This window comes from Phyllobates terribilis, unplaced genomic scaffold (assembly GCF_046119375.1).
Source record: "Phyllobates terribilis strain yellow unplaced genomic scaffold, ASM4611937v1 Scaffold_36__1_contigs__length_13169755, whole genome shotgun sequence".
NCBI lineage: Eukaryota > Metazoa > Chordata > Amphibia > Anura > Dendrobatidae > Phyllobates > Phyllobates terribilis.
This window is the reverse complement of record NW_027362796.1, coordinates 2,141,281-2,167,759: the sequence shown is the minus strand read 5'-3', so window position 1 is coordinate 2,167,759 and position 26,479 is coordinate 2,141,281. Positions and strand designations below refer to the sequence as shown.

Genomic DNA, 26,479 nt, shown 5'->3' with positions numbered 1-26,479 from the left:
CGGATCAATCAGATCCTGACCAGTTACCTCCGGCACTTCGTTAATGCCCACCATTCTGACTGGGTGGATCTCCTGCCATGGGCCGAATTCTCGTACAACAATCACAAGAGCGAATCTTCCTCCAAATCCCCGTTTTTTGTAGTTTTCGGTCAGCATCCTCGGATCCCGTTTCCCGTCTCCACCTCGGTGGACAATCCGGCTGCGGAATCTCTTGTTAACAAATTTTCCTCCACATGGGAGAGTACCCGGTCCGCACTCCTTCTGTCATCCGAGCGTATGAAAAGACATGCTGACAAAAAACGTCTGGATCCTCCTCAATTCCGTCCAGGGGATAAGGTCTGGCTCTCGTCCAAGTATGTCCGGCTCAAGATTCCTTCCTATAAGTTAGGGCCTCGGTTCATCGGTCCTCTGGAGGTCATCAGTCAGATCAACCCGGTGGCCTATAAATTGAAACTCCGGGCCAACTTGCGGATCCCTAACTCCTTCCATGTATCTCTCCTCAAACCTGTGGTACTTAACTCTTTTTCCAAGTCTACAGGCACGCCTCCTGCTCCGGTTTCCGCTGAAAACGAATTTGAGGTAGAGAACATTCTGGCCACCAAAAGGGTAAGAGGGAAGACCTTTTTTCTAGTAGATTGGAAGGGGTTTGGTCCTGAAGAGAGAACGTGGGAGCCCCGGGAGAACATCCATGCCCCTCTCATCCTTGCTAAATTTCTGTCTGGCCTAAAAAAGGGGGGGCCTAAAGGGGGGGGTACTGTAGCGTCGGCGTCCCTGCCTTCTGCTAGGCAGGGACGCTGTTCCCCTCACCTCTCTGCTCCGAGCCCGGCGTCCTCCTCCCGCTCTGCTGGCAGCGCGCGCTCCTTCCCGGCCACTGTGCTTAGGGCGCGCGCGCACGCGCTCCCTCCCTCTTAAAGGGGCCGCGCGCGCCGTCCTAAGGAGTCCCCGGCCAATGGCCGGAGGACTTCACCATATATAAGGCACCTCCTCCAAAATGGAGGTGCCCGAGCAATGTTGTTGCACTGTTCACTACTCTGCTTCAGCCCTCAGGTCCCGTTGCCAGTTACCTGCCAGATACCTGCCAGATTCCTGCCAGCCTGCTGTCTTATTCCTGCCTGATATTCTGCTACCTGCCTGCTAGCCTGAGGTCCGACGGTCTGCTTTACTACTCCTGTCAGTCTGTCTAAGGACCAGCTTGCCCGCTCACCTGGGAGCGCACATCTGCTACCTGCCTGCTAGCCTACCTGGAGGCTCTGCCGTCACGTGCTGTGACCACCTGCCTGTCCAGTGACTCCTGCCCGCTCACCTGGGAGCGCTCATCTGCTGCCTGTCTGCTAGCCTACCTGGAGGCTCTGCCGTCACGTGCTGTGACCACCCGCCTGTCCAGAGACTTCTGCCCGCTCACCTGGGAGCGCTCATCTGCCGCCTGTCTGTTGATCTTCCTGGAGGCTCCGCCGTCACATGCTGTGACCACCCGTTTATCCAGAGACTCTCGCCTGCTCACCTGGGAGCTCACGTCTACCATCAGCCGCCACAGGTCGTACCAACCCTTTTCCCAGAGACTGCCCCGGTCACTTGCCGTGACCATCTGCCCGTTCACCCAGAGACTGCCCCGGTCACTTGCCGTGACCATCTGCCCGTTCACCCAGAGACTGCCCCGGTCACTTGCCGTGACCATCTGCCCGTTCATCCAGAGACTGCCCCGGTCACTTGCCGTGACCTCCTACCCGTTCTTCTAGAGACTGTCCCGGTCACCTGCTGTGACTGCCTGCCTGGTTGCCACCCGCTCCCTTACAAGGACCACCCCCTTGTATAGTAGCCCAGAGGTTCCGCCTCCCAGACCCGTTACAGTCTATACATGTGGGGTGCACTTATATAGTGCTGGGCAGCCTTCCTACCCAGCATTGACATCATCAGTATCCTAAGTCAGACACTGTGCATCAAAACTACCTGTGTGACTGGCGTCCTATGCAAGCTTCATCTGTGTGCATCTTTAATACTAGGCAACCACCCCCTTCATGAATTGGTATGATTGTGAGTGGTTGCTCCATAAGTATTTTGCACCTGCGCTGCCCCCATCTTTATCATGGGGGTCTGGGGCATCCTGCTAGTGCATTTGTTATATGATTTGGTGTTAGTAAGGCTGTATCTTTTTCTGTGTTTTTTTTTTATTTTGCCCTATGTTAGCCGTCATTATTCACCAAGACAATAACAGTTCACAGTCTAATAGAAAACCTCATAGGATGAACCAGTGGATCGCAGTGTTCAACTGTTTGTTAATTCTGCCTCCCAAATATGGAATAAAAAGCCACCAAACAATGTTATGTAGGTGAAATAATACCAATAAAAACTTCTACTCATCTCACAAAAAACAAATCCCCACTCGGGTCCATCACCTGTCAATGGAAAACCAGAGGTTTCCACATTATTAGTGGCTCAAAGGCTTTTGAAAAGCAACATGGCTTTCATAAACCAATCCAGCAATATCCGCTCTCCCAAAGTCAAATCTCCCCCCCTCTTCTGAGCCTTGCAGTGCGCCCAAACCACATTTAGCATCCATGTATTTGACATTACTATAGTGAGAAGAACCCACTTAATTGATGGCGTGTGTCTCCTGGAGCACAATCTGGGCACTATGTGTTGGGTAATGAAATTATATATATTTGTAATTTTCACTCTCCATCATCCTGCGTGCTAATTTCCGGAAAGTGCCTGTGGAGTCAAAATAGTCACTACTCCTATAGATTATTTCACTGAGGGTTATAATTTCCAAAATGGAGTCACTTTATGGGGATTTCTACTGTTCTGGTTTTCTACCATTTTGTAATAACAGGGCTTCTGTAAATGGTGTGTCCCATCTCCTCTGGGATCTGCTCCTGGGACGTCTGCTTCTGTCACCAGGAGCCGCCTTATTCATCCGGTAGGCGGCGCTGGTGATGGAGGAGACGTCGGAACCAGAAGCTCTGGGCGGCGCAGTCTCTGTCCAGCCACTAAGATTAAGATGCCTGGGACCAGTAGTACCATCCAGTCTGGCAGTATGGGTGTGTGTGCTGTCCAGCTGGAGTAATCTGCTCCCTGCTTCAGCCAACTGGAAAGCACCGCACCCTACTAAAGCTGGAAGCATATTGCTGGAAGCTGCCAGATACAGCCTTGTTCTCCTCTGGTTCAGGCCTCTGTGCTCAGCTCCCGGCTTGTGTATTTGCTTCCTGTTGTGACCTCGGCCCGTTTACTGACTGCTTTTGTGTGATTTTGTATTTTCTCTGACCTCCATGTTCTGATCCGGCTATCTGACTATTGTTCTTGCCATCTCACACCACAGAACATTAGATAACACGGTGGCCCAAGCTTAGGGGATCTCAGTCTAAGTCCAAATCTATGTAGAGGGGTTAAAGGATGATGAGCAAGGCAAACCCTGGGATCTGGAAAATGGAGTAGATAGCGCCAAGCCTGTTTGTGGTAGCCATCTTTTGAGCTGCCAGGTGACAACGAACAGAAGAATTCCAAAGTTTTCACCATATAATGTGACACACGTCAGATTTGAAAACTGGGCCCAGATAGGAACACAAAACTGGCTGCAGGAAGGGGTTAAATCAGAGTATTTTGGGTACTAACTACTATAGTCAAAACTGTGAGTATAGACAATAACATCTACTGAAATGACCAAACTCAACAGTCTCTATCAGTAAGTAGTGAGTAACTAGTGGTGAAACCTCTCTGGGGTAATTAGAGTATGGGGATCGGTGGCTCTTGGCAATCTAAACTATCGTAAGGGACAATATTTTCTGTCAGATGAGTTTCAAGAAGAAATATTAGACGTTCAAAGAGAACTTTTTATAATAGTGCAGAGCTGAGGTGTCTTAAATTTAGCTTAGAGATATATCATGGCACAGGTGTAATATTTTAGGTATAGTTTATCACAATCCTGTTTGAAGTTAGTTGGTTTTAAAACAAACGGAAAAGTCAGTATAAAGGGAAACTCTGCTGTTATTGTACAGAAATTCACACTTGGCCTCACTGCACATTTAATGTTGTAGATCAGAAGTGTGAAATTTGGCCAGAAAGACTGGACCTGGTCTTGTAGGGACCATATGAGAACATTCAGCAGCACAGAAGGGAGAGAAGGTAGATTCATCCAATAAGATATCAGGGATCTAGGAAGCCAACAGCATCATTACCCTCCGCTTTCACTTACAGTCCCATCATAATATTTTTCTTCAAGTGATTTTCTGGCTTTGTGGTTTACAGATCGGGGCAGGTAACGTCTCCTAATCACAGGGAGTAGGTGGATCCTCCAGGTTGTAAGTTCTATGGAAAAGGCTTTTAAAATGCCCAAAATCATTGGAACAGTTTTGGGTGGAAGAGAATGTTGTGGTCTAGAGGCAAAATGGTGATCACACGATTGTGATATAGCTGGACTACACCACCGATAAAGCAGCCACAGCCAGTGACTGAGAAAAATCTGTGACTTCTCTGCATTTAGTGGTCACTACTCACCTGGGTAGTCATATGTAGGAATCTCCTCTTTACACCGCTCATCACCCCTCACATATGTCTCTATAGTATTAATATGGGTCAGATCTTCACCCTGAAACAAATATTGTAAAAGTCACAGACAGATGGAGAAGTCCCATCTATGATCAGCTCTAATCCTGCCATCTCCACCGTTCTCATTACACAAGTATAAACCATATAATACTGGTGGATAAAACAAGACTGAACACAAGACCTTCACAGCCGTCTACACATCATAGGGGAGATCGCATGACACCTTCTCTCCATCTACCTGATGATCCTGACGAACATTGGGGTTTTCTTGTTTACAGTCATGTGGAAGAAAAGGATTGGGACATCTGTCTGGTGTTGTCCTCATGCTGGATAGATCTGGAAGAAACACATACAGGGACTGAATTCATTCTTGACATACAGATAATTATAGGCCGTGTGTATTTAGCCCTGTCTATTACCTAGTGATGTGAGGGGCTGGGGAACCTCCATCATGACGTCCTTATACAGATCTTTGTGTCCTTCTAAATACTCCCACTCCTCTATGGAGAAATAGATGGCGACATCCTGACACCTTATAGGAACCTGACACATGCAATGATACCGTCATCCCCCGGATCCCTTCATAGCGTTACTGTATAATGTCCCAGCATTCCCACCTCTCCAGTCAGCAGCTCAATCATCTTGTAGGTGAGTTCTAGGATCTTCTCGAAATTGATGTCATCATGTATGAAAGGGTGAGATGGAGGCCTCGTGATTGGGCTCAGGGGTCTTTCCCATCCCTCAGACACATGGACCTGACAGCGCTCACTAGAGGTCTTCTTCACTAATATGTAATCCTGGTTATGGAAAGACATGTAAATAAATCTCCCTCCAGACATTTCCAGAGTCCTCACCTCTCCAGTTCTGTCCATCTGTTATTCCCATAGATAAGAATGGTGTAATGTGACGTCATCAGAATCTCTCACCTCTCCAGTAAGACGGAAGAGGGTCTCTAGGGTGAGGTGTAATATCCTCTCCGCCATCTTGTCTCTATCCATATCCATCTTTGACGGGTCCATAAGGAAAATTCTCTTAAATAGAAGATATTCACTGAGAGGATCTGATATTGTAGGGACCTGAATGAGAAGATGATGAGCCTATGTAGCATCATAAAAATCCTGTGTAATAATACAATTACTGGAGATAATAAGGGAAACATATGAGGAGATTTATTATTTTACAGTATTTTAGTTTTCTTCTTTACATCTAGTAATAAAACCTATATATTTTAGGCCACAGACAACAGGCAGTTTCTTCCTTGGAGTCTGCAGCTGAACACGTTTCTCAAAGACTCATCTTCCATAAAGCTAATTCTCGTCTCATTTACCAACACTGTAATCAGCATTAGCAATACTGCAGGAGATATTCATTACACGTGACATGAGAAATAACTACTTCATGATGAGGACGACATCTTCATCTTCTACTACGGCTCTAGAAACATATTTAGCCAGATTTCTTCACTGACTACATCTCCACCGGCCATCTATATGAATGTTTCCCGTCTTCCCCGGACTGTAATCTATCATGTTAGATCTCATGTCTGATTCACACACAGAAGTTTGAGGCTTTGATACATGGTAAGGTTTTTAATATTATACAGAGTAGGACTATCCAGAATGGGTTCATCTTGCCATGGTGGGATAGCTTTCATGCTATTTTTGATCAAAAACAGTGTTGCTAAGAACCCTATTTTATTTAAATGCACTTTTGATTTTTATTTATTTACAGCAGGGTTTATGATCATTTTTCTTCTTATAGTTTTTTTCTGATTTATGGCCATAGTAAACATGCATTTATGTGCGGCATGGATACCAACTTAAACCAAGCTCAAATTCTGTGTTTTTTCATGGGCACCATAGTGGCCCTGTGGGCTGCTGATATGGATGATACACCCCTAACTATCCAACTATCATATGGTAAAAATCTCATAGGTCCTGGATTTATTAGTATCTGCATGAAGAATGGGGCTAAGCGAGTATTTATTAAAGGGAATCCACTCCACCGTCTACCCCACGGCCAGCAAGCATCAGAATCTTCACTGAATAAAAAGCCATTTCACAGCAAACAGACCTCTAATATGAGGCATACAGGTATGTATAGATTCACATTTCTATCACTTGTATGCCAATATTAGAGGTCAGATAAGTCCCAGGGGGTGACAGATTCCCTTTCATCAGCCGTGGGGTAATCATAAAACCAGATATGTATCAAAGTATTGTAAGGTGGCTAATGGTTGCGTAGTCGATGGGAGGTATGTGTCACAGAGATGGCTGGTCTCTGTGATGTAACCCGGAGTGTTTCTCTAGGGCAGATAAGCACTAAGAGGATCGTTTGGTGCACCTGGGAGCCGGTTTACGGGTAGCTAGGAGAGAATGGGCGGGTCCAGCTACCCACATACCTCACCTCTGGGTGTGGTTAACAGCCTATAAAATAGAGGCTGTTGTTTGGCACATGGTCTGTGTGTTTGGAGGTAGACAGCCTCCTGTGTATGTTTGTCTTCAGACCAAGCCAGGATACTAGACGCTACCCCAGCTTGTGTGCCACACAGGCCTGACTGAGCAGAGACCTGCTAAGGACATTTACTTTGTTTGCCTGATCTAAAGGCTATTTTCTTTTCTGTTTGGCTTCTGGGTTTATGAAGCAATAAACCCACATGAACTTTTAAAAGGAACATGCCTCCTGTTTTCCTCCCGTCGCACCCAAGTGAGTAAAACCTCTACAATTGGTGTTAGACGTGCGAGCAGTGTTCCCAGCAGAGACGTTTGACTGCTACAGGATGGACTGCATGCCCTGGGTGAAGTCTGTCGCAAGCCAGCAAGCATCGCCAACAGGCTGTTGTTACAGCAGATCCAGCAGCACTAGTAGGAACAATGGCAGCAGATGCAGCTTCTCGCAACCGCCATCCAGGGCATGATGAGCGCTCCAACCCCAGGTCCGACTGATGACTCCCATGTCCGGGAGGCGGTATGATGGGCTTTGCAGAAAATGACCCCGGGGGATGACGTTGAGGCCGTCCTGACGGTGTTTCAAAGGGTCGCCGAGAGGGAGGAATTTCCGCAAGAGCAGTGGACAGAGGTACTGACGCCATACTTGACGGGAGAGCCCCAGAAGTATGCCTAGTAGGCGTACTATGATTTTGCTTTGCAGGACACCCTATTTAGCTTTGCATAGTACGTCCTATTTAGCTTTGCAAAGTACGCCCAAAAGGTGTACTATGATTTAGCTTTGCAGGATGCCAAAGAGTATGGCAAGCTAAAAACTGAGATTCTCGCACGCTTGGGGGTGACAATGATTATCAGGGAACAGCTGGTTCATATCACCGGAACAAACCAAACCACCTCGCTCCCAAATGTTTGACCTGTTGCACCTGGTCCAGAAGTGGCTGCAGCTGGAGTTCTCAATGCCTGCGCATAGTGGTAGAGTGGATGGTGATGGACCTGTTTGTGCACTCCCTGCCGAGGCCCATACAGCCTTGGGTTGCCCAGGGTGACAAGGTCCAAAGGGACGAGGGAGGTGGTGCCCAAGGTCCATACGTGTGATGATGTTTGCTGGAGGTGTCACGGCCCAGGCCATATAGCCGCCTGTTGTCCCCTGACCCTTGAGCCGGTGGACTGCAGTATAGGACACCGTTGTTCATATTAAGCTTATCCGGCCAGCAGTGTGAACTGTCCACCCAGCGAGGGGCCACAAGCATGTCCCGTGAAGGTGAACGAATGGGAGGTAACAGCAATACTAGACTCGGGGAGGGAAAAAGTCGGCGTTCGGTGCATTCATGGTGATGCTAAGGACAACCCATGGCCAGAGTGGACATTGAAACGGCCCACGGTACTGAGTCTCACGAGGTCGGCATCATTCTGGACTTGTTGCACCCTATTATTATAGGCTGGGACTTTTGTTTGTTTTGGGATCTGTGGGGGAAGGGTTCTGGGTTTGCTGGCTCAGATAAGAAAACAGTTAACCCTAATGAGGTGTCACCACACCCAGAGTCAGACATGTTTCCATTTGTGTCCTTGTGGGGGATGAAGAGGTGGTGCCCCCTGTGTCTGCCATTCAAGAGTTAGGGGTGACCAGCGAGAATTTTGGGTCTGCCAAACATAGGGACCTAGCTCTGAAGGAAGCCTTTAATAATGTCACTGTTATAAATGGGGTTGCACAGGAGCTGAGGGTAACACAAGGTTTCCCCATTTTATGATGAGTGGGGAGTTGTTGTACTGGGTCAAGAAAGTGAGGGAGGAGCGTGCGGAGCAGTTAATAGTGCCGGGCCCGTTTAGACAGAAGGTGTTGGACATGGCCCATTCACATGTCTTGGGGGGACATCTGGGAGTGGAAAAAATGAAGGAACAGATCATGCAAAGGTTCTATTGGCCTGGATGTCACCGGGAAATATTTAAGTATTGCAGGTCTTGCCCTATGTACCAGTTAACCGCCCCCACCTCTCACTTTCGAAGTCCCCTCGTGCCATTGCCAATTATTGAAGTGCCGTTTGAAAGAATTGCTATGGACTTGGTCGGTCTCCTGGTTGAATCTGCTCGTGGGCATCAATATATATTGGCTATCCTGGTCTATGCCACACGCTATCCTGAAGCGATTCCACTGAGAAACTCCTCCGCAAAGAGTCTAGCCCGTGAGTTGGTCCACGTTTTTTCACGAACAGGCTTACCAAAAGGGAGATACACAACGACCAGGGAACTCCCTCTATGAGTAAGGTGATGAGGGAGTTATGCAAAGCCCTTCAAATCTCCCAACTGAGGACTTAAGTATACCATCCTCAGACAGATGGCCTAGTCGAAAGGTTTAACAAGAATCTAAAGAGTATGCTGAGGAAGGCCATAGAAAGGGATGGTACAGACTGGGACTGTCTCCTACCGTATCGGTTGTTCTCTAACCGAGAGGTTTCACAGGCCTCTACGGGGTTCCCGCCATTCAAACTCCGGTATGGCCTACATTCGCGGGGTTACCTGGATGTCACAAAGGAAACCTGGGAAGCAGAGGTCACGCCCCACAAGAGAGTCATCGAGCACGTTGCTCTGATGCAGGAGAGGATTGCGAAGGTGATGCCCATTGTAAAAGAACATCTCCTCCAGGCACAAGAAGCTCATGCCAGAGTCTACAACCAGTTAGGCAGAGTGAGGCAATTTAATCCGGGAGACAGAGTCCTCGTGCTAATTCCTACGGTGGAAAGTAAGTTCTTGGAAAAGTGGCAAGGGCCGTATGAGGTGGTGGAAAAAGTGGGTGAAGCGAACTACAAGGTTCATCAACCGGGACAACGTAAGGCGTACCAGATATACCACGTCAACCTCATCAAGCCGTGGCAAGACAGAGAGGCTGTGGAAGCTCCATGCTTGCTGGGCAAGCCAGAAGGTGACGTTGGAAGAGTCGCAATAGCGGAAACGCTAACGAAGGCCCAGAAACAGCAGTGTCGGGAGTTGATACAGAAGAACAGGGATCTGTTCTCGGAATTGCCGTGATGCAAAAGTGTCATAGAACACGAGTTTCTGACGGAGCCTCATGTGCGGGTAAAACTTGAAGCCCTATCAGATACCTGAGGCCCGACGAGAGTTGATCTTCAAAGAGGTAGCTTGTATACTGAAGCTCGGTGTCATTGAAGAATCCAAGAGCGGTTGGTCGAGCCCGATCGTCTTGGTCCCAAATCCCGATGGTGAGTGGAGATTCTGAAACGACTATCGGAAGTTGAATGAGGTCTCCAAATTTGACGCATATCCCATGCCACGCGTTGATCAGCTGATCGAGAGACTTGTGCCAGCAAGGCACATAACCACCTTGGATCTGACAAAGGGATATTGGCAGATGGAAAAGGAAAGGAAAAAAAACAGCTCACCTCCATGAACCAGCTGGGTGTCTCCGGGATCTGTGATCAGCGCTGCTGCTTGCACTCAGTAGACAGGTAATAGAAATGACGATGATCCAGCTCCATAGACTCCAATGGTAAAAACAAATGTCTTTTATTTAGAATTTTTTTTTAAAAAATATCCAGATGGCGATAATGTAACTTCAGCTGGTAGAAGAACAATATTAGAAGGGAAACACAGGGGCACCAAGGATGGGTGCTCTACCAGACCAATATTCGCAGATCCCCATGGCACAGGTAGCCAAAGAGAAGACTGCGGTTCCTACGCTTGACGGATGCTTCCAGTATGTCCAGATGCCGTTTGGACTGCAGGGGGCCCCTGTAACCTTCCAGAGAGCCATGGATCGCATCCCATAAGAAATATGGCGCAACATACCTGGACGATATTATTATCTTCAGTCCAGACTGGGAGAGTCGTCTGGAAAAAATCCAGACTGTGTTTGATGCTCTGAGGAAGGTGGGGCTTTCAATAATCCAGAAGAAATGTGGCATGGGGAAAGAAGAAGCCAAGTACCTCGGATATGTAGTGGGTAGAGGCGACATAAAACCCCAAATTACTAAAGTAGAAGCAATCCAAAATTGGCATAGACCGCTGTCGAAAAAGCAAGTCAGAGCCTTCCTGGGAATCGTGGGGTACTACAGGAAATTCATCCCAAACTTCACCATGATGGCCGCACCCCAGACTGACCTCCTTAAAGGGACAAAATCAGCCATGGCCAAGTGGACTGCAGAGGTGGAGACGGCTTTTCAAGAGATGAAACTGGCTCTGTGTAGGCAACCGGTCCTGGTTACCCCGGACTTCAAGAAAGAGTTTATACTTCAGACAGATGCCTCAGATGTCGGTTTAGGAGCAGTCCTTTCCCAGGAGATACACGGGGAGGAGTACCCTGTCCTCTGAGTAGAAAGCGATCCTCCTGCGAGAAAAATTATTCGGTCATAGAGAAGGAATGCTTGGCCATAAATTGGGCAGTGGATACTTTACGGTACTATCTGTTAGGTCAAAAATTTAGATTAGTATCCGACTATACCCCACTCGGATGGATGAGGGCTTAACCTCTGGTTTTTAGCCCTACAGGACTTCTACTTCCATGTAGAACATAGAACATGGAAGCTACATGGTAATGCCCATGCCCTCTCGAGAATCCAGTCTGGCAGTAGAAGATGCCAAGCCACACGGCTTTAGGCAGAGGGGGTAGATATGTAAGGTGGGTGGGTCCAGCTACCCACATACCTCACCTCTGCTCTGGGTGTGGTTAACAGCCTATAAAATGAAGGCTGTTGTTTGGCACATGGTCTGTGTGTTTGGAGGTAGACGGCCTCCTGTGTATGTTTGTCTTCAGACCAAGCCAGGACACTGAACACTACCCCAGCTTATGTGCCGCACAAGCCTGGCTGAGCAGAGACATGCTAAAGGCCCTGTCACACATAACGAGATCGCTAGCGAGATCGTTACTACGTCACGGTTTTGAGATCGCTGGAGAGATCGTTGGGGAGCCGTCAAACATGTAGAATTTGCCAACGATTTCGGCCGCCCCAGCGATCTAACTAACGATCTCGTTGGTCGCTGGGACGCTTTCACACAGCAGCTATTTCAACGATCCACACTCAACGATCCACACTTTGAAGGACTGCACTGTGTCAGAAAGGCGTGCATAAAATTACCTTTCCGCGCCCACTCATCTCCGATTGGTGGACGCTACTGCGTTCTGATTGGCGGCAGGTTTAAAAAAAGGCGACGTTGCGGCAATTCCGTTCCTTTGTTCCTATCTGCGCTCTGCTTTCGGATCGTAGCAGTGTTCTCCGGGCAAGATTCATCCATCTGGGATTTGTTGAAGCCTTGTCAGCGTCCTGATTTTTGGATCCTAGTTGCGTTCTACTGCTGTGATTCCATTCATTTGTGGATTTTCTTCAGCTGTGACTCAACATCGACTTTTGGGTTCTTCAGGCAGCTGTATTGCTTTGTTTACGTGGTAAGTTATTTTAGTGGATTTTTGCCACACCATACAAGTATACATTTGCTTATACATTGGAGGCCATTTTTAAGGGAGTCAATAAATGGTGTGCAGTACTTTTTACTATGTTTTAAAATGTTTCATGTATGCTCACTGTATGCTATCCTTTTCAGATGGCTTTCAAAAGTGAAGAGTTTGTGAGGGAAATGATTGACCTCTACCGCTCCCTGCCGTGCCTTTGGCAAATAAAATCAACAGACTAGTGCAATAGAGAGAAAAAGAGGGAGGCATACCAGCAATTGATTGCCCTCTTTAAAAGGCATGGCCCCAACGAGAAGGTGGATGAAGAGCTGGTGAAGAGAAAGATCCAGGGTCTACGCACCGTATATAAGAAAGAATTCAACCGGGTGGAGAAGTCAAAGAAGTCAGGTACCGGCACAAATGAGGTTTATGTGCCGACATTATGGTATTATGACTTGCTTGCCTTCACCCGTGACCAGGAGCTACCTCGGCGAATGGCGTGTACGATGCGGCCGACCCCGGAAGAAGACCCCGACATCCGGACTGACTCCCCTGTTGAAGATGTAAGTACCTTCTTTGCTTCCCTATAAATAGCATTTATACTTTCAATGTACATGCCATAGTTTAGCCGCCCCTCATATTTGTTTTCTAGTGCACGTGTACCCATGCTGGTCATAACATACCTGATGGATGTTGTAACCAAATCTTAACTTTAATTTTGTGTTCCCACAGCACCATCGGCAAGATGACGACATCTCGGCTACGGAACGTGGTATGGAGGAGGCGAGTGTGCTGTCAAGAAATGAGGAACCTATGGCATCGGCGAATGAAGACCCTATGGCCTCTACAAGTGAAGACCTTGTGCCTCGGCGACAAAGAAAATCAAGGAAAAGAAAGGCCAGCTTGCCGCCATCGCCAGATCTAATATCTCTGGCGAACAAGATTCTACTGCTGCAGACCCAGGCCAAGCGGGACAACTTTGCAACATTTGCTGGCGAGAGACTACAGAGGCTGGATGACCGACAGAGGGCGCACGCAGAAAGGGTCATGTTTGAGACTTTAAAATAAAGCGGCAGCCGGTGAACTTAATGAAACTTCTACTGTACATACTCTGATCGACCCTGGCCATTTTCAACAACATTCTTGGACCCATAAGCCGGACCCACTTCGCAGCACACCAGTGCAGAGGATCCGGCATCCACAAAGCCTTGCCCCCCCCAGTATCCCATGTGTTCTAATTCTTTTGTTTCCCCCAGGCATGGATACACAAATACAGGTAATCGATATGAAGAACTGTAGTGATGTTTCATTTCAATTTTTGTTATCATTTTGTAAATATTGTTAATGTAATACTTATTTAAATTGTTAAAATTGTTCACATTTTTGTTTGTTTATAAAAAAAAAAAATTATTGTCCTCTTTTTTAACTTTACCCCTGCCCTCTGATCTCACCCTGATTGAAATAAAAAATTTTTTTTGTTGCCTTATTTTCTGCTTTACCTCTTTCCGAGGGTGGGACCCCTCTCCCCTGCCCACCGATCCCTTCCCAATCTCCGTTCCCTCCTGTTCCCTCCCCTCCATTCCCTACCCTCTATTCCCATCCCTGCTCTCCGCTGGTGATCACCTCCTCCCCTTCTCCTCTTCCGGCTCCAGGCTTTATCACCTGTCTTCTGTCTTCTCCCTGTGTCCTCTGGTCTTCTTCACAGCTGGTCTTCTTCCCCTCCTCTTCCTACTTCCCTTCTTTTAGTCTTTGGGGTCATAGTCATGGTGCACGGTTTGGCAATGATCTGCCATACCATGCACCATGAGTCTGACTCAGATTATAGGTTGTATATACTAGATTCTTGATAGGGCGTTGATCCAGGGAACTAGTCTGATTGCCGTATGTGGAGTCAGGAAGGAATTTTTTTCCCCAAAACGGAGCATGGTTTTTTTTTTGCCTTCCTCTGGATCAACATGTTAGGTCTTCCTTCTAGTTTTCATACTATGTTCCTATTCTTTCCTCTTCTCTCTTCTTCTTGAATTAGCTGGCATCTGTGTAAGCCGACTTCAGACGGCTTTCCTGCCCCCACACAACTTCAGCTGATAACATCAATAAGTAGGCGGCAATGAAAGCCGACTTCAGACGGCTTTCCTGCCCCCACACAACTTCAGCTGATAACATCAATTAGCAGACGGCTATTAAAGCCGACTTCAGACAGCTTTCCTGCCCCCACACAACTTCAGCTGATAACATCAATAAGCAGGAGGGTGTGAAAGTCGACTTTGGAGTGGGCTTTCCTGCACCCGCACTGCTTGTCAGGCAGTATCACACAGGATAGGATTAGATACACAACTCTTCAGGCAGTATCACACAGGATAGGATTAGATACACAGCTCGTCAGGCAGTATCACACAGGATAGGATTAGATACACAACTCTTCAGGCAGTATCACACAGGATAGGATTAGATACACAACTCGTCAGGCAGTATCACACAGGATAGGATTAGATACACAGCTCGTCAGGCAGTATCACACAGGATAGGATTAGATACACAACTCGTCAGGCAGTATCACACAGGATAGGATTAGATACACAACTCTTCAGGCAGTATCACACAGGATAGGATTAGATACACAACAAAGTGTAGACAATAGTGGATATAAACTTCAATTTTTTTTTATAAAAATATAAAAAATATAACCAACCAAAAAATATCACCTACATAACAAAAAAAAATGTACTGGCTGCCGTGACGCTCATGGGCTGCCACAAATCTTGCCAGCATCACTCCGTGCTGGTGGATCTCTTCACTCAGTCTCCGTTGTGACGCCAGGAGATCTTGTAGTGTTGGGATTTCTACGGAGGTAATAGTTAAACTTAAGTCCAATAATTCTGTACATTAATCAAATTAAGGCTATGTGCCCACGATGCACCACACCCGGGTACCATCCACACATTAGAATGCGCTAATTACGCAAGTACAGATGCAGTATTGCGGAATTGGCGCATTATAATGCAAGTCAATGGCGGCGCAAAAAAAAACCCTTCTGCAAAATAATTGGTAGTGCTGCGTTTTTTTCCGCTATGATAATCTGCAGGGGAAATTTCCGCAGCATGTGCACAGCACATGCGGATTATCATTGGGGAACATGGCAGGCCTTCTACCATGCGCTTTTAATGCGTTTCCACAGCAGCAAAAACGCTGCAGAAACGCCTTAAAAAACGCATCGTGGGCACACAGTCTATCAGGTACACGTTTGGTATTTAACACTTACGGTTTTCGGGTTGCTCGGATGATGACGAGCTAATGGACCACCCGGATCCCCTGGCATCACCGGCTAGAGAAAGACACAACACTTCATAGTACATGACAGCCCTATACTTTCCAAGTTGTATGGACTGTATTTCATGTGAAAGCATTACCGTAAGATGAAGCTGCACCTATATCACGGAGTGATGCTGGCGAGCCGGTAGATGAGCGCTGCTGGGGCTCCAGGGCTGGAGGTGACTCCCTTGGGGGCTCTGGGGCTGCAGGTGCTGGAAAACAAATAACATTAGATACCTAAGGTAATTGCAGTTGTAACTAATGTGGTGCCATATATTGTGCTAACATATTTTAAAACCACTCACCACGACGGGCCAGGGTCTGTGACCGGATGCTGACGATACTGTCGGCAGACCTATATTTCAGGTCTGCCAGCTTTTTTCTGATTTGGGTAGCAGAGCGCTGCACCCCAAATCTCTGGACCAGGCCCCGACCAATCCTGTGCAGCACCGCCCGCTTATGGAGCACTGGATGCTCAGAGTGCACATGGCACTCATAATCAAGTGCATCCAGGTGCTCCACAAGGTAGCGCACCTCAGAATCACCCCAAGGAGATGCTCTCACCCTGGATGCCATAATGCTGCTAATAAGCTAGGCCGCAACTACGTCGTTAGACCCGCCCACGACGCATCGTCGGTAACCACGCCCAAGACGCATCAACGTCGTCCATAGACCCTGCGGATTATTACAGAACACTACTGCGACTTGAATTATTAGCATGTCAGACTACAGACGCTGTATTGATAATGTGTCATCTGTAGAACGCAGCAGTGTCTCTAGTCTGACGGTCACACAGGAACACTGGTGTTTAGGTGGTTTTAAGTAGAAATATGTATCTATATTTTTATATAGGTATGCATACTTCTGTGTCTGTGAGTATCTGTGTGTATATCTAGTTATCTGTATATAAGTGTGGATATGGGTGTAGATTTTTATGTATCTGAATATGTATGTGTAAACGGATGTATATGTATACATATGAGTATACATATGAGTACAACAGTGGCGTACCGCCATTGGTGGCAGGCCACATAACTGCTATGGGGCCCGTGGCCGTAGGGGGCCCGTGAGCCAGCGGACCCCATAGCAGTCTCCCCCATTCTGTACCCCACGCTCCGCTGTTTGATTGCCGCCGCCGCCCACTGCCACCGTGTTCAGACATGGCCACGCCTTTAATTGTGCTTGAGTCGGCCCTGCTGCGGCATTACTACAAGACACAGCCGCACAGCACACTACATGCAGCCATTACTGAGTACAGTGCTGGTGGGTGGCGGTTAATCAAACAGCGGCAACGCTGCTACGATGCACCACGCTGTGTCAGACAGTGGAGCTGCCAGCTGCTGTCGTGATGAGAGAGACGCGCTGCAGAGACTGAAGCAGCGGGGAATAAGGAGAGGTAAGTATGTATTTATATATTTTTGTAAATCAGTCAGTACTGATAATACTGGAGGACTGTGGCTGCCTTTTAACCCATGGGGGGCTGCATTATACTGTGTGCTCTCCCATCCTGGTATACAGGGCTGCGGAGTCGGTAAGCCAAACCGACTCCTCAATTTACATGACTCCGACTCCACCTCCCTCATACATGGCACATGTGATACATTAGGGTCATTACACTGTGCATGTGGAGGCTAAAAAGGAGGAATTCACCATCGGGGTATCATACTGTGTTAAGGGGGAGACTTTTGTTGGCATCAAATTTTTATGGGGCTATGAAAGAGGAATCTAGGAGTTCAGAAAGGAAGAAAGGCTGGAAGGTTGTGAGATCTGCTCTTCTGTGTCCCCAACAATTATTTACTTTTTTATTTTTTTTGTGGGGGGGTCCCAATTATAACTTCTGCTATGAGCTCCCATGATTCCTATGTCCGCCCCTGGAGTAGTACACGTATGTATATACGGGCCCTTACTACTGAAACAATGATAAACAAATCTTTTGCAAAGTTTAAACACAGTTTATTAAACACAGTTTATTACACAAATCAATACAAAACTGAAAGTAGTGTATAATTGTCAGTAGTTGCCCACTATAAGTTCTGATGTTGCCAAGTAACAGCACCAGGACCGTTAAAATACTGGCAGTAGTTGTCGCGGCTGGTCTTCGCATCATGGGTGTTTCTGCCATATCCCACTGGTTGAAGGCCTGCAATTGCAGGATCGTTTGAACGCCATTCTCCGAGCTCCACTTCCCCATCGGCTAGGTCCACAGAGTCCACGAAGCCAGGCGGACAGTACGTAATTGCATCACGTCGACGAAGAAAGTTGTGAAGCGTGCAACAGGCCAAAACAACAGAGTCTATTGATGTAAGCTTCATGTTAATTGGCGTGTGAAAAACTCTGAAGCGGTTGGCCATGATACCGAAGGCATTTTCGACAACACGACGTGCCCTTGACAAACGATAATTGAAAATTCTTCTTTCCTGGGTAAGACTTTTTTGGGGGAACGGTTTAATAAGATTGGGATGAAGTGGGAAGGCTTCATCGCCGACAAAAACAAAATTAAGGTTACCTGTAGTCTCTGAGTTGGGAGGCAAGTGTAGGTCACAGTTGTCCAATCGCTCTCCAAAAAGTGTGTGCTCTAAAACACCACCATCAGAAACCCTGCCGTTCATGCCAACATCTACATTTATAAATTCGTAATTGGCGTTAACAAGGGCCATCATGATGATGCTGAAATAGCCCTTATAATTATAAAAATAGGATCCGCTATTTGGTGGCTGAGTGATTCGGACATGTTTCCCGTCCAAAGCCCCACCACAGTTCGGGAACTGCCACAGCTGCTCAAAATCAGAGGCAATCTTTTTCCATTCCTCCTCCGTGTTGGGAAACTGTATGTAACTACGTAGACTGTGGTAAATTGCATTACATGTCTCCGGGATTAGAACACTGAGCATGGGCCTTGAAATGGCTGCAGAAAAATGCAAGTCTTGGAGTGAGCGTCCGGTGGCCAGGAATCTCAGTGTGACTGCCAATCTTTCATCTGCCGGAATGGCAGCACGCATCGCTGTATCCTTCCGTTGAATACGTGGCGTAACTCGTTCCAGTAACTCTTTAAAAGATTCCTCTGACATCCTCAGATATTTGCGGAAATCATGAGGATTCTTCTCCTGAAGCTCTCTTACAAGTTGCATGTGGGACAATTTAGACCTGTTCTGCAGCCACTCTCTGGTCCACATGCGACGCTTTCGTTTGGAACGCCTCTGTAGCTCTCGTGCCTCATCTTGACGCCGAGCTTCCTCAACCAGCAATGCAGCAACCACAATAGCACACTGCCCGTCGTCCATGATGTGCAAACTGCAAACATAACATGAAAAGATGAGAACACTTTCAACAAAACAATTAACACAAGTATTGAAACTGTATATAAAAAATATCATGGAAAACCATATTCCATTCTGTTAGTGAGCATGACAGAAAATGTGCTGTGTGGGTGCGTGTGCACGAGACCCCTAAAATATCTGCCCATGCAAAAGCATACATATATATACAGATAGAAGCCAAGCCCTCCCTCCCTGAAGAGCAAAGATAACAGATAATTGGTAAATGTGTGATAAAAGAATAAAAAATGGAAATGCATTTGAGACCTCAAACAATACCTACCTCACTAAAGATGCCTGATATGTTCAAAGCAGAGTCACAGCTGGAGAACGCTACAATGATCCGCAAAAATCAGCACTAGTCCAATGAACGGATATTAACAGCCCGGAGAACTCTGGTAAGATCTGCAATCAAGCACGAGGTCAGAAACAAAGGACGGAATCGCTATTCTGTTGCCTTCTTTATGCGCGGCCGGAAATGAGAACGCTGTAGCGACCACCAATCGGGGACGAGGGGCGCGGAAAAGTCCAATTTATGCACGCCTACGTGCCTCAGTTCTGAATCGCTGGACGAGGTCGTTGGCTAGGTGTCAAATACAGCGATGCACACTGCCCAGCGGGAGTGCAACGACCCAGGAATGGTCCAGGAAGCTTTGTAACGATCAACGATCTCGCAGCAGGGGCCTGATCGTTGCTACCTGTCAAACGTAGCAAGATCGCTAGCGATGTCTCTATTGCGTCACAAAACCCGTGACGTATGAACGATCTCGCTAGCGATCTCGTTATGTGTGACAGGGCCTTAAGGACATTTACTATGTTTGCCTGATCTAAAGGCTGTTTGCTTTTCTGTTTGGCTTCTGGATTTATGAAGCAATAAACCCACATGAACTTTTAAAGGAACATGCCTCCTGTTTTCCTCCCGTTGTGCCCAAGTAAGTAAAATCCCTACAATATGTATAAAGAAAAGGGTATGGTACTCAGAGAATGTTTCAATTATCAGCCCCCAACAGGTTCATTAGGAGGCTTGATACAGGGATGATAATTCATGATGTTCAGCATAGTGTGCCTAATAGCCAGGAGTTCATATTTAAATATCCCACTTCATCCAAAACCCCAGACTAGGAGGCCCATTCCAATTCCTAGAGGTGAATTGTCACAGGATATACTGTACTGCGCCTACGCTACGTCTCATGAGCATGAGGTTCGATAATGTCCATCTCCTAGTGTGCATGTCTGGAAGTGACGTGCTTTACGCTGAAAAGCCAGATAAACTGATTGCCGCCGCGTCACTCGTACCTGTGACTGTGCATGCCCGTAGTTATCATTCCACGACAGAGCACATCTAGGATCATTGTCCACAAATGCGCATGCCCAGATGTCTGTGTTCCACACCGGAGTGCATATGGTATTGGATTGCATTCCACCAACAGAAAAATCCTCTCTCTGAGATCAGTATCATGGGAGACTAAAAACAAGTATTGCACATCCTCCCATCATGCAATAGGCATGTAGATCTACTTTATCAGTACAAAAAATATGGGATGGTGGCCCACGGTATATTCCTAAATGGTCATATTTGACCCCTATAGCATAATTAGAGAGATACACAGGGATCACCGCACTTGTTAGTTACTAAACAGTATACGTGGGATATAACTGATAAGAAATAATTCTGATATAGAAGCTCAGATATCTTGATGAGAACTGAATAGCAATGGGTAGAGTATAAAATCCAAAAATGTAATCCAGATTGGGGCTGTATTCATACAAAACAAGTATAGGAAATCTGCTCATTCAGTCCCTTAGGGGCTCTTGAATCCAGTTTGGAAATCCACTCACTTTCCTTTTTGAGGATACATCTATTGAGATCACCCCCTCTCACATTGGGTTTAACCACCTCAACGATGCAAAAGGAGATGTCTCTTGTTTCACCTCAATGTGCACTGTTCATGTGTCTCACTAATGGGGTGTCCCAACCATGGCGTATTTCGCCCAAATGCCACCCCACACTCCTCCTAGACTGCCTCTTGGTCGTGCATACATAATCTAGGAGGCAGGTGCATGTGGCCACATATACAAGTCCTGAGGTTTTACAGTTGTAATAATCCCTCTGGAAAAAGGTTTCACCTGTAGAGGAACTCGAGAAAGATTTATATGGTCTCATCCAATTACATGTACAACTTTCTCCACATCTAAAGAAACCACAGATTCTTCTATCTAGCCAAGTCCCTTTGGGTGCAGGTTTTTATAGAAACTATGCACTAAACGGTCCGTAATTGACCAACCCTTTCTGAAAGTTATTGTGGGAGTAGATCCCACAGCACCCTCAGGTCCAGGTTGGCCACAAGTACATCCTAGTGTTTTCTGAAGATATTAAAGATAAGGTCACTCTGATTGTCACAAGTTCCTATTACTTGTGTTATCCCATATTTTTCTTGGTGTCTTGGTTAGGTATGGAGGAGTGTCTGTCTCTCCTGTTTTTCTGTAAACAATCGCGCGGAATCCAAAATGTACTGTGGGTACTGTAAGGCAGCGGCTTGCTTGGCATTACTGTAATGGTCCAGGATGTGTTTTGGGCTGACCATATACCTCCCCCTCAGGTGACAGGTCACATGACTGTGACAAAGCACAGGTCCTGCGCACACAGAATGTCTGATCACATAACTGTGACATCAGCACAGGTCCTGTGTGCGTTGTAAGATATATAAACCTTGGTGCTTTTGAGACATGGTGGGTAAGGCGTGAGGCCTGTTCCCGTGTGGGACACCGCTAGAGTGTGAGGCCTATTGAAGCCTGGTGAAGCCTGAAAGGCGGAGGCTGGATCCTTAGCTGTGTAAGCGATCCCAGTAGCTTTGGAGGGCCAGAGGCTTGGAAGGCAAGAGTCCTGGAAGGCAAGAGTCCTGGAAGGCAAAGGCTGGATGTGAGGTGAGACCACATACCAGTAGCCTTTGAAGGAACAAGGGCTGGAGACCCCCATCTGGGAAGCCGTAAAGCCACAGTGGTGGCAGAATAAACCTGAAGCAGCTAAAACCCAGCAAAGGTAAAAACACTGCGTTATATGGACATGGAACGGCTCCCGAATGTTATGTGTGTAATAGGTCGGTGAGCCACTAAGATGGACTGTGTGATAAGCAGTTATGAAGTGCAATAAACTGCTGAAGTGTGAAAACTGAAAAACGTGGCAGGAGCAGCGAGTATCCCCCAGTATGATGACTAGCGCTGCCTTACAGTACCTTTTTCCTTGAATCTGGTGTTTATGTCTATTGCCTCTTTATTAATATTTGTGACATTAGAGCAGTTTCTTCTCAACTGTAAAAATTAGCCCTTGGATATTGCTTATTTTTTTTTAGAAGGATGGGGTAGTTGCTATCCCACTTTAATAGTTTATGGTAGATGAGTGTCCCTAGGGTCCCATCCAGGGCTGTGGAGTTGGAGTCGTGGAGTCGGTGCCCATTTTGATGGAGTCGGAGTTGGAGTCGGTATAAAATGGACCGACTCCTAAAATAAATAAATTGGGTACAGTAGTTCAATGTAGTTTGTGAGGAATATTTTTTCATAAGAATTTGGGAAAGTTATGAAATGTCCTATAAATGTCTGTCTTATTCCTGATCTAAGGGTCTAGACTTTTAGCTGAGAAAAAAAATGTGTCCTACTGTAAATTTATGAGCCATGTATGAGGGAGTCGGTGTCATGGAAATTGAGGAGTAGGGGTCGAAGGTTTGGCTTACCGACTCCACAACCCTGGCTCCCATCCCGTACTTTCTTGATTAGTATATCCAGGAAAGGCAACTGGTAATAATTAAACTGATATAAATCTAAGGCCCCACTCTATGGATATTGAGTTCCCTGACAAATTCAAGAAATTGTTCACTCGTCCTTGACCAGATGATAAAAATGTTGTCAATATATCTATCCCATGCCCCAATATATGGTTGTCACCACTTATGATCATCCCTGAATATTGTGGTTTCCTCCCACCAGCCCAGGAATAGGTTAGCAGATGAGGAGGTACAGGGGCTCCCCATTGCAGTACCCCTGAGCTCGGGTAAGTACTTCCTGTCAAAAAGAAAGACGTTACGAGTAAGAGTGAATTTTAGAAGATCGTCCATGAAGTCATTATGTCAGCTACTCTATTGATCTTGATTTCAATAAACGTCTTACTCCTCTGATATCATCCTCATGCAGTATATTACTGTACAAAGCCTTGATATCTAGTAAGGCTTGCTCCCCTACATTCCTGTATACATGCTTGAGGGTATACATGTAGGGGAGCAGGCAAAGGGAAAACCACTGTCCGGAGGGAGTATTCCAACTGTAAAACCTCACGACTTATTCCAACTTCAGGACCTCAGGCGGTACTGTGGGAACATTATACTGTGTGTGGGGGAATAGTGGTACTGTAGGAACATTACACTGTGTGGGGGCATCATACATCCTGCATAATGGTATGTGACCCAGCTTTCCCATCTTGACTTCCATGCAGATTTCTCTATACCGCTCTGCTCCTATTTACTAATGGTATGTTCTTCAAGCTACACCAGCTACCCCCCACTTTCATTTATGACCTTATTTACTTAGCCTTTGAGTATCCAGCATCTGGTTCAGCCTTAATCAGCTGATCAAGATGAGCACAGACCACTCCCCTCTGGTTCACAGCTGAATGCATTCTGTTACAAATATATTGTGGGCCAGGAGTCTATTAGACTTTAGTCTGTGTCCATAACCTTAAGTGTGTCCATTGCTTAAGTGTGAGTAATATGAATGAATTCTGAATTGAACCTGAAAGGGAACTGAAGGTAACTGGATACTAAGTCACAGTAAACAATGTTTGTCTTTGTTTTCACTCTCACTCCCTTAATCCTTCACCTTTTCCAACCACCCCTAATCCCTACACCTAGTAATGAACTCTTCATCTCTCACTCCATTCTCCCCACCCATCTCACCACCTCCTCAAAGCTATTCCTCAACATACAATCCTTTGTCTCCAAACACAGACAGCCACCTCATGCCCTCTCCTGGTCCCGCCTAATAACGCTTTCTCTGCTCCTCCTTACTGCCGGCGACATCTTTCCACATCCCGGCCCTCCTTACCACATTCCCACAGTCACTTCCACTTCCTACCCATAATCTATCCCAAACTCTCGTAACCTTTCTAACCTTATACCCATCTGCCCAGCCCCCCCGCTTCCCCAGTCCCCCTAACAGGAGCTCTATGGAACTCTCGCTCCGTCTGCAACAAACTTTCCTACATTCACGACCTCTTCATCACTACCAAGCTTTCCTTCCTCGGCATCACTGAAACCTGGCTCACCCCCTCCGACACGGCCTCTCCTGCTGCACTTTCGTACGGCGGATTCCACCCTCCCATACCCCCCGCCCCACCAGCAAACACGGTGGAGGAATAGGTTTCCTCCTCTCAGATAACTGCTCCTTCACCCATATCCCACTGCCACCCTCAATTACTCTGCCCTGTTTTGAAGTGCACTGCGTGTGCATCACCTCCCCCTCCAACCGGCTATCATCTACCGCCCCCCAGGATCAGCCACCACTTTCTTTGACCACTTCACCACTCGGCTACTTCATTTCCTCTCCAGTGACATCCCCACTATCCTCATGGGCGACTTCAACATCCCCATTGACACTTCCCTCTCAGCTGCCTCTAAGCTTCTATCCCTCACTTCCTCCTTCGGTCTTACTCAGTGGTCTTCCACACCCACCCACAAAGACGAACACACACTGGACCTCATCTTCACCCGCCTCTGTTCCCTATCTAACCTCTCTAACTCACCTCTCCCTCTCTCTGACCACAACCTACTTACATTCTCTACCCTCTCCTCTCCAGGACAACAATCCCCACTCCACAAACTTGCATAACCTCGCAGAAATCTCAAACACCTTGACCTACACTCACTCTCTGAATCCCTTCTCCCTCTTACAGACATTAGTTCCTTACATGATGCAGATGTTGCTGCCACTTTATACAACACCACAACAGCTGCAGCTCTCGATTCAGTCGCCCCCCTCACACATACCAAAGCTCGCACAATCAACAGACAACCCTGGCACACCAGCCAAACTAAAGAACTGCGACGGGCCTCCAGGGTTGCTGAGCGTAGATGGAAAAGGTCCCACTCCAATGAGCACTCAAACAGTCCCTCACTACCTTCAAGTCCACACTCACTGCAGCAAAACAAACATACTTCTCATCTCTCATATCCTCCCTGTCTCACAACCCCAAACAACTATTCAACACCTTCAATACTCTCATCCGTCCCCCAGTGCCTCCTCCCTCTCCTCTTATTTCAGTCGAAGACTTTGCCTCATTCTTCAAACAGAAGATTGACACCATCAGACAAAGCTTTTGCTTAAAGCCCCCACAGCCCCTCCCCACACCTACTCAACCCTCCTCCTCCAAAACCATATTCTCCACCATTACGGAAGATCAACTTTCCTCTTTACTCTCCAAATCACACCTCACCACCTGTAAACTTGACCCAATCCCGTCCCACCTCATCCCAAACCTTACCACTATCTTCATCCCAGCCCTAGCCCACCTCTTCAACTTGTCACTAACAACTGGTGTCTTCCCCTTATGCTTCAATCACACCAATCCTCAAGAAGCCCTCCCTTGACCCATCCTCTCTGTCTAGCTATTACTCCATATCACTTCTCCCCTATGCCTCAAAACTACTGGAACAAGTCCATTCCGAGCTGTCCTCCCACCTCTCCTCCTGCTCCCTCTTCGACCGCCTACAATCTGGTTTCCGACCGCACCATTCTACTGAAACGGCACTGACCAAAGTCACCAACAACCTACTAACCGCAAAATCTAAGCGACACTACTCTGTCCTCCTCCTCCTAGACCTGTCATCTGCCTTCGACACAGTGGACCATTCCCTCTTACTACAAACTCTCTCATCTGTCGGCATCACAGACTTGGCCCTATCCTGGATCTCCTCATACCTAACAGACAGGACATTCAGTGTCTTTCACTCACAGACCACCTCCTCATCTCGCCCCCTGTCGGTGTCCCCCAAGGTTCAGTTCTAGGACCCCTGCTCTCCTCCATCTACACCTTCGGCCTGGGACAGCTCATAGAGTCTCATGGCTTTCATTATATGCTGACGACACACAGATCTACCTCTCTGGACTCGATATCACCTCCTTACGAACCAAAATCCCACAATGTCTGTCTGCTATTTCATCCTTCTTCTCTGCTAGATTTCTAAAACTTAACATGGACATAACAGAATTCATCAGCTTTACGCCATCTCATTCAACCCCCCCAACTGACCTATCCATCATAGTCAATGGCTGCCCACTCTCCCCAGTCCATCAAGCTCGCTGCCTTGGGGTAACCCTGGATTCTGAACTCTCCTTCAAACCACATATGCAAGCCCTTTCCACTTCCTGCTGACTCCAACTCAAAAATATCTCCCGGATCCGCACATTCCTCAACCATGAATCTG

At 47.0% G+C, this 26,479-nt stretch overlaps 1 protein-coding gene and 1 pseudogene across 1 annotated transcript in view; both read right to left on the bottom strand.

The window, feature by feature from the left end:
• LOC141182785 (uncharacterized) overlaps window positions 1–5,130 on the bottom strand; it is a 61,722-nt pseudogene extending 56,592 nt beyond the window's left edge.
• LOC141182781 (gastrula zinc finger protein XlCGF66.1-like) overlaps window positions 1–26,479 on the bottom strand; it is a 177,550-nt gene that overhangs the window by 10,018 nt on the left and 141,053 nt on the right. The window lies entirely within an intron of this gene.